The following is a 6,574-nucleotide window of genomic DNA, read 5'->3' as shown; positions in this document are numbered from 1 at the left end:
AAAAAAAAAAAAAAAAAAAAAAAAAAAAATATATATATATATATATTTTATATGTGGTACAGTTAAGGTTTAGGTATACAAATATGCATCGTTCAGGCACCCTTGTCGATAAGGGGTGTCCTCCCGTCCCCATACAGATATTGACTACCATGAATCCCACCACCCTTGCCCTCCCTGTCACCCCCCCCATAGATTATCACCACTGTCGATCCTTTTCAAGGTTCACTTATGAGTGAGAACATGTGATACTCAGATATTTGTTGTTGTGAAAGATCACTCAGTATTATAGACTCTAGTTCCATCCAGGTTGCTGCGAAATTCATGATTTTGTTCTTTTTTATAGCTGCATAGTATTCCATCGTGTATATGTATCACATTTTTAAAACCCAGTCCTCTTTTGTTGGACAGCATGGTTGGTTTCAATATGGTTCTTGCTATTGTGAACAATGCTGCAATAAACATATGTGTGCAGGTCTTTTTGATAGAGTGTTTTCAGTTCTTCAGGGTATATTCCCAGTAGGGGGATTGCAGGGTCATATGGGAGGTCGATATTTAGAGCTTTTAGGAATCGCCACACTGCTTTCCACAGAGATTGCACTAGTTTACACTCCCACATTGATCACTCTTAAGGCATAAAATAATTCTACTCAATTCTGAAAGCATTGATAAATTTATATAAAGAAAGTATGTAACAATAATATTTGTAAATAAAGCAAAAATATGGTCTTTGTTAATATATATGCAAAAACATTAGTAAAATGCAATTTTGTAGCATGCATATTTATTTTCAAACAGTTATCTTTGTATAGGTTGATTTTCTATGTTAATTTATCTAGAATTCTTCTTGAATTATATAAAATGTTCCATTTTTGAGTTATGATTAAATTACCTATTTTTTTCATTCCATTAATTTTTTCCCTATTTTGTTTTCCTTCCCTTTTCTTTCTCTTTTCCCCTTCCCTCCTTCCCTCCTTCCTTCCCTCCTTCCTTCCTTCCTTCCTTCCTTCCTTCCTTCCTTCCTTCTTTCCTTCCTTCCCTTCTTCCATGCAATAATTATTTAAATAAATAGGGATTGCAAAAATATCTTGTAACAGGCATTGTCCTAGGCACTTTGGAGCCAAATATGAGTAATAAGCAATCCTTATGTTGATTTTGCCATTGTAAAAAGATAGAGGCTATTTTTTGTAGGGTAAACTTTTAGTAAAATTAAGTGGGACATTGATTGAGGTATAGCCACACAGTCCATGAAAAGGAGTTATAATCACTTAAATAAATTAATTAAAATAAATTTTGTAATTTAAATGACATCATTTTGTGATATTTTATGTTTTGTTGACATTTTGTGATGTCCAAAACACAGGGAAATTAGTTCAAAAGTTTTGTCTGTGATGTAAAGTATTAGCATTTAGAAAAACTTTTTAAATATGTTGCTTAAATATAAAAATCAACCTGTATATATGTATATAGATATAGATATGTTGATATTTTCAAGGGGCAACTTGATTGATTTGTAGCAGCTGCCTAAAATGAAGTATATGTTCTGAAGGATTTAGAGTTAGTATTTGAGTTTCTGGGAAATGAATGCCTCAATCTAGTTGCAATTTTGGTTATATAAGTGAAGAAAGTTAGATAAAGGAGCTCAAAGCACAGATATTCTCCATTTTTATACCTATATATTAGCAAACTTGGGAAATTCATCCTTGACAATTACATATTAAATGTAGTTATTATAGTAAAAAAAAATCATGACATTTGTTAAACACAGCAAGGCAGACTTTATTCAGGGAAACTACTACCATAGAGTTTTGTAGTGGAGGATTGAAATTGAGCTCAAACCTGAATTTCAAGGACAAGAAGCAGAATGGGAGTCAGTAGATAAAAATTATTTAGCAAAACATCAGGGTGATGGAAATTCTGGATAAATTGACTTGATAGGGTTATAACTGAAGGTGGGCTAGGATGATAAGATATTGACAATGGAGGTAAGGAATCTGATCACATATCAAGGGTGAGAGATGTTCTCTAAACTGACCCAGCAGAATTCTTGCTAAAACTGTACTAAGCAGAGAGGACATGGAAATTTAAGAATCAGAGTCTCCTTGAGAAGAGAGTTCTGAGCAGTCTGACTAGAACTAGGTCAGGAGAGAGAGTCTGTCAGTTGTAAGTCAAATCACACCTTCATAATACAGTAAATGTTTTTCTAGTTATGCAACAGTGGATCAAAAAAGTGTTTTCTTTACCAAATTTTATACTTTCCCAAACTGATGCATATGTTGGAAGTTTTAGAAAAGACTAAATTATAGAAAGCATAAGAAAAAGAGACCAGAGAGTTATGCTGATACTTCCACTAACTCATTAAATGTACTGAGCAAGTACTTCAACTTTCTTTGGATTTTAGTATCTCATTTATTGAATGGGACAATACACATTATACAGTTGTGAGAAACAAATTTAATAGTTTGTGAAAATTGTCTGAAATGTAGAAGCACTTAAAAATTAATGCCAGAAAGTAACTGAACAAGCAAGAACTCTATTAATATTAAATTGCCACATTTAATGTCAACAAACTATGTTAAAAATTTTCAGTGTAATGGTAACAGAATAAGTAGAAATGATTATCTTACCTGTATACAGTTGTTACTTTTAAGAACACAAGCTTCTCCCTTTCTTTGAATCTAAAAGGTGAAAACAGAGAAGTTTAACAATTACTGAGAATATTTCCTATACTAAGCACCAAAATAATTATTGATCTTGATCAAGAAATGAAGTGATTATACACATTAACCTGATTAAGAAATAAGATTATTCATTAAAATATTTACATTCAACATTTTGTACATTTTTATTAATATGCTAGATGCTGAGAAAAAAATGTCTGTGTCTCTGATAACATTTTTTATACTGACTGGAATATTTGAATTAGAACTTGCACATTAACACACAGATTATAAATAACAGATTTGCAAAAGAAGGTAAAATATTACCTTTTCTGGCTCATCAAGAGTGTAGGTATAATATCAACCAATTCACAAAATTTCTACAAGGCTAAAAGAAGCACAGTGAAATTATTATATAACTGTAATATTAATGATTAGTAATGTAAATGATAAAAAACTTACCTATTATTGTTATTATTGGTATATGTAATAAAGTTGAGTGAACAATTTATAAGTGAAAACACTGTTAATATAATTAATTTGATACTCTCAAAAATTTAAGGTAATAGCCATACTTATCTACTTATCTGAAAAATTATTGGAATATTATTATATTCACTGAAGCCAAGTACTGAGCATATTGTATATTTTATTTCATGATTGAATCAGCTTATTCAGTTACTGAGATAGCGGGGTTTTTTTTTTTTTTTAGATTAAAAAGCATAGTTTATTTAGAAAGTAAATTAGAGGGAGAGAGAGAGAGAGAGAAAGAGAGTGAAAAGAGAGGAGATTCACCTCCCCAAGGTAGGGGAGGGGGCCAAAGCCAGGAAACATGGCGACAGCCATAGCTCAAAGATCATACAGCCACACCAGAGTCTAGAAAGGCAATAACCGAGATAGCAGATTTTTTTGTGTGTTTGTGATTTCCCAAATTAGTCACCTCAATGCATTTTCTGCATCTTTCATAAAACTTTCTCCTCTCCCTCTCTCTTTTTCTCTGTCTCTCTCTGTCTCTCTGTCTCTGTCTCCCTCTCTCTCTCTCTCTCTCTCTCTCTCTCTCTCTCTCTCTCTCTCTCTCTCTCTCTCTCTCTCTTCCTCTCTCCCTCTGTCTCTCTCATTCTCTTTCTTTGTTATTCATACTAAAAACTGAGGGTTTCTGGTGCAGTAAACTCATAATCCTGCAATGCCCTATAGATAATTTAATCATGAATTCAGGTATAATCTCTAAGAAAAAAGGCAACTTTATTGTATTTTCCAGGTTTATTAAAAATGTTTATGGATTTTATGGGACTAAATTAAAAGGATCTAAGACATGGAGCTTTTTAAACCAGGTGGAATGGCACCTGAAAACATATAAATCATGTTCCACATATTATGATAGAGATAGGCACATTGAGAGAGAAACATTTTAAAAATTTCAATGGTATGATAATATTAGCTTGAATACTCTTTTCAAAAGTCAATTAATTAATATAACATTGTAAATATGTGTGTTTTGGTATTGCTTTCCATTCTGCATTAAATAAATTCAATTTTAGATTTTGAATTTTCTATATTAACTTTTTTCTAGTGAAAGAAACAAAACAGCTTTTATATATTTATTTCAAGGAAAAATGTATTTTTCTTTTTCCTCTTCTTAACATTAAAAAATGCTTTATACTATTTATTTGGTAGTCCATATTATTCCTTTTCATTAATTGTAATATTTATTTTCATTAATTGTTATTCAATATATTTTTATGAATTTGGAATTTTGTTAAAATTCATTTCACTTTTCAGTTAAACTCATTTAAGTAATGCCTCATTTTACATAGTCTGTTCACTTAATGAGGATGCATGGCATTCATTGGTTATTTTTGGACTTTAATTTGCTGATTTTTTCCTTTCCTTTTTAACATATGATTTTAAAAATAGCTATTAGACTATTACCTGATATTTGTAAAATTTATTCCTTAATAAATATAAAAAATTAGCATTATTATTTTTAGCAATGATTGAAATAAACAATAAGATATATTAAGAGAAGAGAGAATTTTCATTCAACACCTGATTTGTCAAGTGACACATGAATAGTTTGATGGAAATTTGTCACTGTATTTTGAATCGGTAGTAGTCAGCTGTAACTTACAGACAATAATTCCTTTCGAAGGGTCTGGTAAAGCTGAAAACCACAAGAATGAGGCTTGAGTAGGTTTTGCAGCCAATCAGGCTTTCAGAATTCTAACCAAAGTAGGAACTGGCCTGAACACTTTAGTAAACTAGCAACTTCCTTGCTTGTCCTTTCCAGTTTCTAGAGCCTGGTTTTACCATTTTCCTTCCGGTTTCCTCAAAAAGTCTGCAGGAAATGAAGTGCCTTTAAACAAATCATTCTAGGGAAAGTGCTGTCTTGGCAGCATCAGATTCAGATACAATGAGACAATAGGAAAAGTGGGTCTAGGACACTGGCCAATTTTACACTTTAGTCTGGTTAAGGGAATGCTTCATTTCTGTGGCTAAGACAACACAATCACAGGGAAGACAGGACATGCCCCTGGACGGAACTCACGTTGCTCCTGTGTAACTGAGTATGGGATCATACAGAAGAGTGCACCCTCTCTTCATTCTCTTATGCAGCTGAGGCAATAGAACCCATCATTACTCTCTGCTCAATTTTGCATCAAAGAAAAAAGAAATCTAAAGCCCGAGACACATTTATGTACTCACTCCGTGTGTGTGTGTGTGTGTGTGTGTGTGTGTGTGTGTGTGTGTACATGTATAGTGTGTGTGTACCTGCTGGTAATGACATTTCTGGTGACAGCATTAACCTAAAATTATTTTCTTCTCTTATAGAAGTGAATATATAGGATATAAAACATCTCATCATATGCTTGTGTATCTTGCTGTTATAGGTTTTACGCTTTTAAATTGCTATGACCTTTCTAGCATTAGAGAAGTGAAATGCTCATGAATTTTTTCATTGCTGTTATTTGAGAGTTGTCATTCGAAAAAATAAATATAATATAGTATGTAATACTATTGGACAGAATAGGAAGATAAATGCAATCCAGATATCTGTATTCTGACTGCTATTATTCACCTTTATTCTCATCTTTGATACTTTTCTAGTTCTTGAAATCTACTTTGTTATTCACAATAATGTTTCTATTGATGGATTAACTTCTTTGACCCTGTTTTGCAAATGAAAACTGAATACATGCTAAGTTGGTAAAAGAATCTGTTTTGAATCAATAGCTCTCTGAATCCTCTTTGTTTATCCTACTAAATCGGCTCTCTTTGCACTAAATTTCAATAAAACCAAATGGCAACCGTATGACTGTTAGAAATATTTTGAACATCATTGGAAATCAAAGTTTCAACCATCTGAAAGGAACAAAAAAAGAGATCCTCATAACATTCTAATTCTTGGATATATTTCAAAGTGTAGTATCATGTACCTGAACTTTGGGACTTTTTTGAAATTCATGAGGGACTTATTTTTATATTTTTTCTTAGTTGTTATTCATTCTAATGCTATGATATATTATAACATGCCTATCACGTTTATCATGGCTCAAATGGCAGGACCTCAACAACACTAATTTCTGCCAAATCTGAATGTGATTGAGAATTTAAAGCTACACATGAATCTTAAGTTGCAGTACATTCCAAAATGTGCATGTCAACCCTTGAATTGTACTTACTTTTTCAAAGGTCAAATCTGACATTAACCTAATTTTCTAATTTTGTTTTAGGCACATGAAGGCATGATAAAAGGTTATTAAGTAGAAGGTAATTAGAATTACCTTCTAATTTGGGAGTTTACGAAAATAATAAGATTTCATTAAATTCCAAAATTCTTATGTGCAATTGTTGGAAGATAACTGTCCATGGGTCTTTCATACCTCCTCACATCTTTTTTTTTTTTTTTTTTGAGTTGG

The 6,574-nt window shown here is 32.0% G+C and overlaps 1 protein-coding gene across 1 annotated transcript in view; it reads left to right on the top strand.

The window, feature by feature from the left end:
* The window catches only part of SEMA3A (semaphorin 3A), a 525,999-nt gene that overhangs the window by 372,207 nt on the left and 147,218 nt on the right, over positions 1 to 6,574 (top strand). The window lies entirely within an intron of this gene.

Source organism: Carlito syrichta, unplaced genomic scaffold (genome assembly GCF_000164805.1).
Source record: "Carlito syrichta isolate Samal-C Ts95f unplaced genomic scaffold, Tarsius_syrichta-2.0.1 Scaffold295875, whole genome shotgun sequence".
Taxonomy (NCBI): Eukaryota; Metazoa; Chordata; class Mammalia; order Primates; family Tarsiidae; genus Carlito; species Carlito syrichta.
This window is presented reverse-complemented; position numbering and strand designations above follow the sequence as displayed.